The following is a 7,234-nucleotide window of genomic DNA, read 5'->3' on the forward strand; positions in this document are numbered from 1 at the left end:
GCCATTCCTGCCCTGGACACAGCATATGTTGATGCAGATAGTACTCCTGGACTTCAGGATTTGCAGCCCCATCATGTGCTGCCTGTGAGAGCGTTCCCTGCAGCACATTCATCCCTCACTGCTCAGAGAATCTCAAATATCTTTTTGGATGGCTGTGGAAGAGCACAGAAGTGTAATCATTTGCTCTGACAGCAAATGTAAGATATTATAACAAACTTTTGCAGTATGACTCAGGCACAAGAATTACAGCGTGCTGTCTAGTAAGAATTCTAAAGTTCCTATAACTGAGCTTTTTCCATTTTATGACTTACCAAAAGCCAAGGTTGACCTATTAGCCTGCATTATGGCTAAAGAAACAGCCACAGAGTTATGCAGCCGCACAGTTTAATATTAGTCTTGAAGCTAAGCCCAAGCAGAAGTTGACAATGCAACCTGAGTTGATGGTGACTATATAATAGGAAGAAATAACCTGCGAACACTTGCTTTTACAGCTGAATGAACTGTAAATCTCAACTTTCCCTTCCTTTGGGTACAGAAACTCTAGGTGAAAATAAAATGTTCAAATAATTGAGAAAGTCCTTCATGCAAGGATCTTGGATAATTCACAAATAGTCTTATGCTACTGATAAATATTTCAGATTTTGCCTAGCTGATCTGAAAATTCAGAGGAAAAAGGTCTTGATTTTGAGTTAAGCAGGCAGGATAAAAAAACCCGAACTAACTGCAGAATTGAAATTACTTTACTTCAGGTCAAACAAAAGAAGTTGTTTAACCCAGAAGTTGTACTTTGTTCAAACTTTAGAAAGTTTCAAAAACATAGTGAAGTAATTTTAAAAATTACCAACATGACTGATTTAGAAAATCTAAATTTTTTTTTTTTTTTCTGGGTGGTTTTCTTTTTTTCCCCCTTTGGGATGTATGTTTTGCAGTGGAAACAATTTACTAGAATCAGTATACATCCAGCCAACTTACCACTGCCTGTTTTGTTTTCCTTCAGCCAAGGGATTTTGCCCAGTTCTGTCTCCAAACCTCTCCCCCAAGCAGTGGCAGAGACCCTCACCCTTGTGGGCTAATGCTGGGCAGCTCTGAGAAGAGCAGTTTGCTATCCTGGTACCAAGAGCTGGATGATCTCACTTGACTGAGAGACAGAAATGAAGGCTATGGAGAGCCGTTCGGATTTAGAATGACCCCAGAAATGGCTGCTTTGGGCAGGGCTGTACGGGGTGGCTTGTGGCCCCTGCCGTGGGGCCACTTGCAGCAATAGGCATTCTGGCTTACAGGAGCCGCTAATGGAACAAAAAGTTCCCTCTGTCCCTGGCGTGGATTGAGATATGGCCGGGCGGTGAGCTATTGACCCAGCACAGGATGTCTGTGGGATGGGAGGGAGGTTTTTTGGACAAGATCTTTGAGAAATTTTGCAGGAAAAAGCTCTGCAAACAACTGTATTTAATCTCGGTTTCTGCTCAGATGTGGATGCTCGTGGTTTGCAAAGTTTGTTCAGGAAGGGGTCGGTTGTGTAACTCCATCGTGATGGACACTGGAGGCGTCTTACTCTTTTACATAAAAAAGATTTGAACAGGGCTAAATAGCTATCTGCTGCCAGTGGAAGTGAACTCCGAGCACTGACTAGCCTCAGGTTGCGGTAGGTTCAATAACAATAAATGTGTGTATTTAATGCTCCCAGTAATGACCCAATTAGAGGGACTTTGAAAGGAGATAGTGCTTGATCTTTTTGTTGAGAAGTTGTCCAAAATACAGAAACTAAGAGAAGAGAGAAAAGAAGAAATTCTTTGGAGCTCACATCATTAATAATGTTTGGACTGAGCAAACAGACCTTGGTTCAATAGGTTCTGACTTTCCTTTATACTACTGATGGAAGGATTAGAGAAGTACAACGAAGAAATTCTGTGCACACAAACTTTTTGAGTTCCTTTATTATTTTTTTTTCCTTATCTTGCCACAACAGTATATAAAACATTTGTTAAAAGCCTGTGAAGCTATTAAGACCCCTCTGGCTAAAATTACTATTGCAAAAAGAAGGCTTGCCGTATTGAGGGCTGCCCCCATCTGTGAGGTCCCACCTGGAGACACTATTTATGCATTACTTACTCACATGGTTTTAAATTTTTAAATCTTTCTTTTCTATGTGTGCATATCTCCAAAAAGTTAATCCCTGGGGGAGGATCCAAATTACCCCAAACTTGTGCGAGCTGCTGAAGTTTCACTCTCCTGAATCGGGCCCACATGTACCAACACTGAATGGGATTTATTAAAAAAAAAACAACATTAAGGTAGTACTGCAGGATGAGAAATAATTATATAGTATAAGGAGAAGTATAGGATTAGGGCTGGGTAAGAAATTGTAGTAGTCATTGTTGAAAATCTTGGGGCAAGAAATGTGCTGAGAAGGATCTGAAAGATAGTGGGGTATTCAAGGTAACCATTAAGATACATTTATCCTATACCTGTAAGAACAGAATGAACCGGAATTTAGATGCATAATTTCTGGTTTTGACTAGAACGGTGGGTGAAGGAGCTCTGCTCTCTGAACTGATCAAACCTGTATTTTCCCCTCTAAAGGCTGGTATGACAGACTTGTGGTCAGACCTGTGTCAACTGTTGGCTTCCTTGATAAGGCTTAGAGTTGGAGAAAGCCCAGCCGCTTCTGGCACAAAAGAAATGCAAGGGAAAAACGACCAAGGACCAGCAGAGAAGATGAAAGCAGTAAGGAGATAGGATTGGGTAGCTTGAGGGTTGTAGGAAACAGAGAACAGAGGAGGACAGGAACCAGAGAAGAGTTACTTGTTAAGTGTTCTCTTTCATTTAAAAAACAAACAAACAAACGGCTTCTAGTTGGGCTAGCAAGCTCTAGAGATCTGTAGTTGAATAGGTGACTCCAGAAGAAGACATGCTACTTGCTTTGCTTAGAATGGAGTTAGAGATGGATGATGAGAGAGACAAATCCATATGGTGTGATAAGGCAAAAAAAAAAGCAACTCCCAGTGTGGAAGAGCCATGCTGGGAAAAATTTGAACAACTCGTAAGGATGTTGCTGTTATTTGTTCCAGTACTTAATATTCTAGACAAAGAGGGCTGTTCTCTGTATTTCTTTGTGTGACCTTATTGTGTATTTGGATATATTTGCTGGTGACCTGGAGTTTTGGATAGGCATTGGCTGGAAAAATTTTCCTTACAGAGATTATTTTCCTGTTTCATAATAGGAGAAATTTAACTCTTCTAAGAAAGGACAACTGGGGCCTTACTTCTGTGATAATGCCAATAATAATAGTTACTATTTTCTTGTCCAAACATTCTTTCAACACAAATGACATTTTGTACAAAATATTTTTTTTTTCCCAAAAATATTTAAATTCTTTTCTAAATGCAGTGGGAGTTTTGACATTGATTTAATGGTTGCGGTATTAGGCCCTTGAGGGAAAAAGGCAGTATGTTCTTCTTTGATCTTCTATTCATCTTCTTGCTCTTGTTATCTTCATTTCAGTGAATCTGTGCTGTGCAAGGATGAAGTTGCTGTCCTGTCCTCAGAACCTCTGGGGGCCCTTCCTTGTTTTGGTACACGTGAGTGTAACTTCAGTTACTTTTTTTGGCACATATATACAAGTAGTTGAAGCAACTTCCTCTGTCCCAGTGGCAAATAGAGAAAAGGAAACCTCTTCTAACAGAAATTGGTGATGAAGTGGCAGATGCCAGGTCACTATTAATATCATAAGCAATTCTGACTAACGTTGTTTGCATTTCTGCTTATTTATACCTGAATTGGTGAGATGAACCTGCACCACACATCCAAATTATCATTTTCTGGTTGTCGGCATCACCTTTCCCTCGTGGTATTGGCAGCAAAGGGCCAGAACTTGGTGCTGTTCGTGGGGCTACATGCTAGGAGGTTTGTCCTTCCTTTGAGGAGACAGTGGTATTGGCTCTCTTTGGTGGAGACCACCTTCTGTCCTTGTTCTGTGACATTGAAAAGTGGAAGCGCAATATCTGGAGCTATTGCCTGGGCCTGTGCTGTGAGTGGAGGCACCCTGTATCCCTGATCCTCTGGTCTTGCAACCAGGAGAAGCTGTTTGAGCTCATCCCAACTCCTTCCCTGCCTGTGCGTTTGGGTTTCTTTCCAAAATAAATAAGGCCATCTTTATATTTAGGGAGGACATGTGGGCACTGGGGGTCTCGAGCTGTGGGGTGCACGGGAGAGCGACGCCTGCCCTGTTGCGTGGGCACAGCCTCTGTGAACAGTTCAGGTTCATTAGGAGAGGGAGCATGGGAAGGAGAACAGAAGACTGGAGATGCAAAAGCATCTTAGGTGTCATTTTGTCTCAAGGATAAATCTGCAAGCTTCTGCAGGATCTGTGGAAGACGGGGCTGAAAAATGATGTATTTAAAACAGCAAATCAGTGGGGTGTTTACTGCTTAAATTCCATAATCAGTATGGCCTGATGGGGCTTCAGTTATATACTGTGGTTGAAATGATCTGGCATGTCTTCCATTTGTACGGTTTCTCCTCTGCAGAGATAGATGGTACGTATATTGGACGTGCTTGTGTAGCACCAGGTCTGTTGCTGTCCGGTACAGAGCAGCTGAGAGATTAGAGATAGTTATATAAATATGGCCAAAAGAGATAACAATAAATGAGTTTCCCTACTCCGTCACTAGCAAAGAGCGGTATGTCTTGCAGCCAGCCAGGTGCTGGCTAAACGAGCAAACCTTCCAATATTGCACGCTCAAGCTGGTCTACTACAGAGGGAGCGAGTGCCAGGACTGGGGACCATCCTTGGAGAGGCCCCGGCCTTTCCCAGGAATGCCTCCTCCGGTGCATCACAGCCAATTCCAAATGCTGCAGTAAGACAGAGTCATACCTCAGACCTTTCCAGATCCTATAGGAAAGAGCTAGTACCATGAACCACATCCATATGTTGTCAGAGCTGGCTAACCCCCCTTGTAGTCAAAGCTGCAAGCTGAATAACTGAAACCTTGCATCAGATCTGGAAAACAAACTGTTCTGTTTCATACCCCATCGCCATCCCCAGTACGGATAGCAGGGATAACACTTCAGCTGGCAGCGTTGGCCATGAGGTTTAACAGAATGCAGCTTATTCTTCCATGACTCTCAGTCCTGGAGTGCTGACAGCAAGAGACTAGAAGTGGGCCAAGGAAATTGATGCTGGATGTGAGTCAGGTACAAGGCTGAATTCAGCTTGGATTTAATATTATTGAAATACCACAGGTGGTTTCTGTTAGGATTTGGCCTCATATGGCAAGACTGAAGTCAGGTCAGCTGTTCAGTCAGATCCAGCGTTGAATTCTCATGAGCATGGTGAGTTGAGTGAGATTTCAGTCACACCTGAAGCAAAAAATAGTCCCTTTCCTGTTTGGGTGTGAACTTGGGACCAGAAATCACAGGGGCTGGTGTGAAGTGTACGTAGACATAAGAGTGGTCTTAGGTGTACACACATATTAGTTTTCTTTAGCTTAAATGGGATTTGTACTGACGAGCTCTAGCACGGGTCTGACATTGGGTCCTGTGACTGGAGGTTGACGCTTTACACTGTTAAACCAAGAGCAGTTGTTTTATCAACTTCCAGTTGCTTGCAAAGGAACCTCAAAGTGTATTTTCAGAAAAGCCGTGAGAATTTTTGAGACTGCAAGTGAGAAACCGCAGCAGCTCATCAGGTCATAAGTTAAGTCCGTGAATACGTTGAGGCTGAGCCATGCCGGAGCCCTCCACAGCCCACCGGAGACGGGTGCTGAGATGCCTTTCGTGCAGTTGGCTCTGGTTTATCCTGTGCTTTTTGGACCTTGCATTGCTTGTGGCTGCTCTGACATATTGCAAAAGACCCACCAATGTAAAGAGAGGGACTTTCCAAGCTCTTCAGGGATCCGGTTTGCTATGCGTTGATCAGGGCTGGCTTTTGCTAACCTGGTTTGGTTAGAAGAGCTCTGGAGAAGTGCCAGAGGCTGGAGCAAGACGGAATTACAACCACGGTTAAGGTATGAGCGGGATACGGTCATACTCCCATACTTAAAGCATTACACCACAAAGCAAGGATGACTTCTGTGGTTTCCAAGACAAGGCATATAAAAGGAAAAAGGAGAAAAACATGAGTGTGCTGGGTCAAACTGATCAGCCAGGAGCCCACAAAACCAGCCAGGAGATCAGCCAGGAGAAACCTCTTGGTGTGAGATACAGACTAGAGGTGACATCACCAAACTTTGATGCCGTAAGACTCCAGAGAGTGGGTGATGTCATGCTTATCTCTTGTTTGTCATGAAGTAACATTACTCCCTTTTTTCCCTATTTTATCGGTATAGAAAGTACACTGGCAAGCAGTTCCCTCTGCTATTTTTCACTTACACTTTTGAGGTGTTAAAGAGACAGTTGGAATTGATAGCCTTTTGTATAGAGACATGTATTAGAGTGGCACCACTAGTCATTTCCTAGCCCAAATTCTGGGCACTACAGTTCTGAACGATACAGCCAACAAAGCTCTCTAGTGAGAAAGTAGGAATCACCAAGTGTTATGTAGCAAAGGTAGGTATGCTGGACTTAAAGATGGAGGAAATGAAACATTTCCTTGCCTGTTTGGACCCCGGAGGAGTCTGTAATGCCTGCGGGGACCAAAACGTAGCATTAACCGCATCCTTGATTTTCTAAGCTCAGTTTTGGTAGGAACTGGCCCTACTCTAAACCTCATCTCTGCTGTGTTATTGGCCAATTCAGTCACTGGTGGTTTGATCCCGTATGTTCATTGATTAGCTGGCTTACTAGCTCATTTGCATTTGTATCCACAATTTAATAATTGTATTCTGTTTTTCTTGATTAGTTTGACAGCAAAAAAAGTGAAAAGTGACAGTTATTTCAGGGAGAAGCTGGCTGGTTTATTTGTTTCTAATCAATAAGAAGCATAGAGGGCTGTTTTTGTTTTTTTTTTTCCTTTGAGCTTCAGCAGTGCCAGTCACAAAGGTGCAGAGATTTTAAGCTATTTGACTCTATTTCTAAAAGAAGACTTTTCTCCTTCACACTAGTTAGATTTTAAATATTCAGCCTGCCCTCTTCCCCCTCCTCCCCAAGCACGGAGGATTTGGAGGAGTCTGAATCTCAGCATCTGGTTTTTGCTATCCTTAGCCAGTAAAATGATTGAATATGGCTTCCAAAATACACAAAGTGCGCAAGAGCTGGTTTTTACCAAAAGGCTGTTTTTTGCAGAGTCATTTTTTG

This window comes from Charadrius vociferus, unplaced genomic scaffold, assembly GCF_000708025.1.
Source record: "Charadrius vociferus isolate BGI_N301 unplaced genomic scaffold, ASM70802v2 scaffold3, whole genome shotgun sequence".
NCBI classification, from domain to species: Eukaryota; Metazoa; Chordata; class Aves; order Charadriiformes; family Charadriidae; genus Charadrius; species Charadrius vociferus.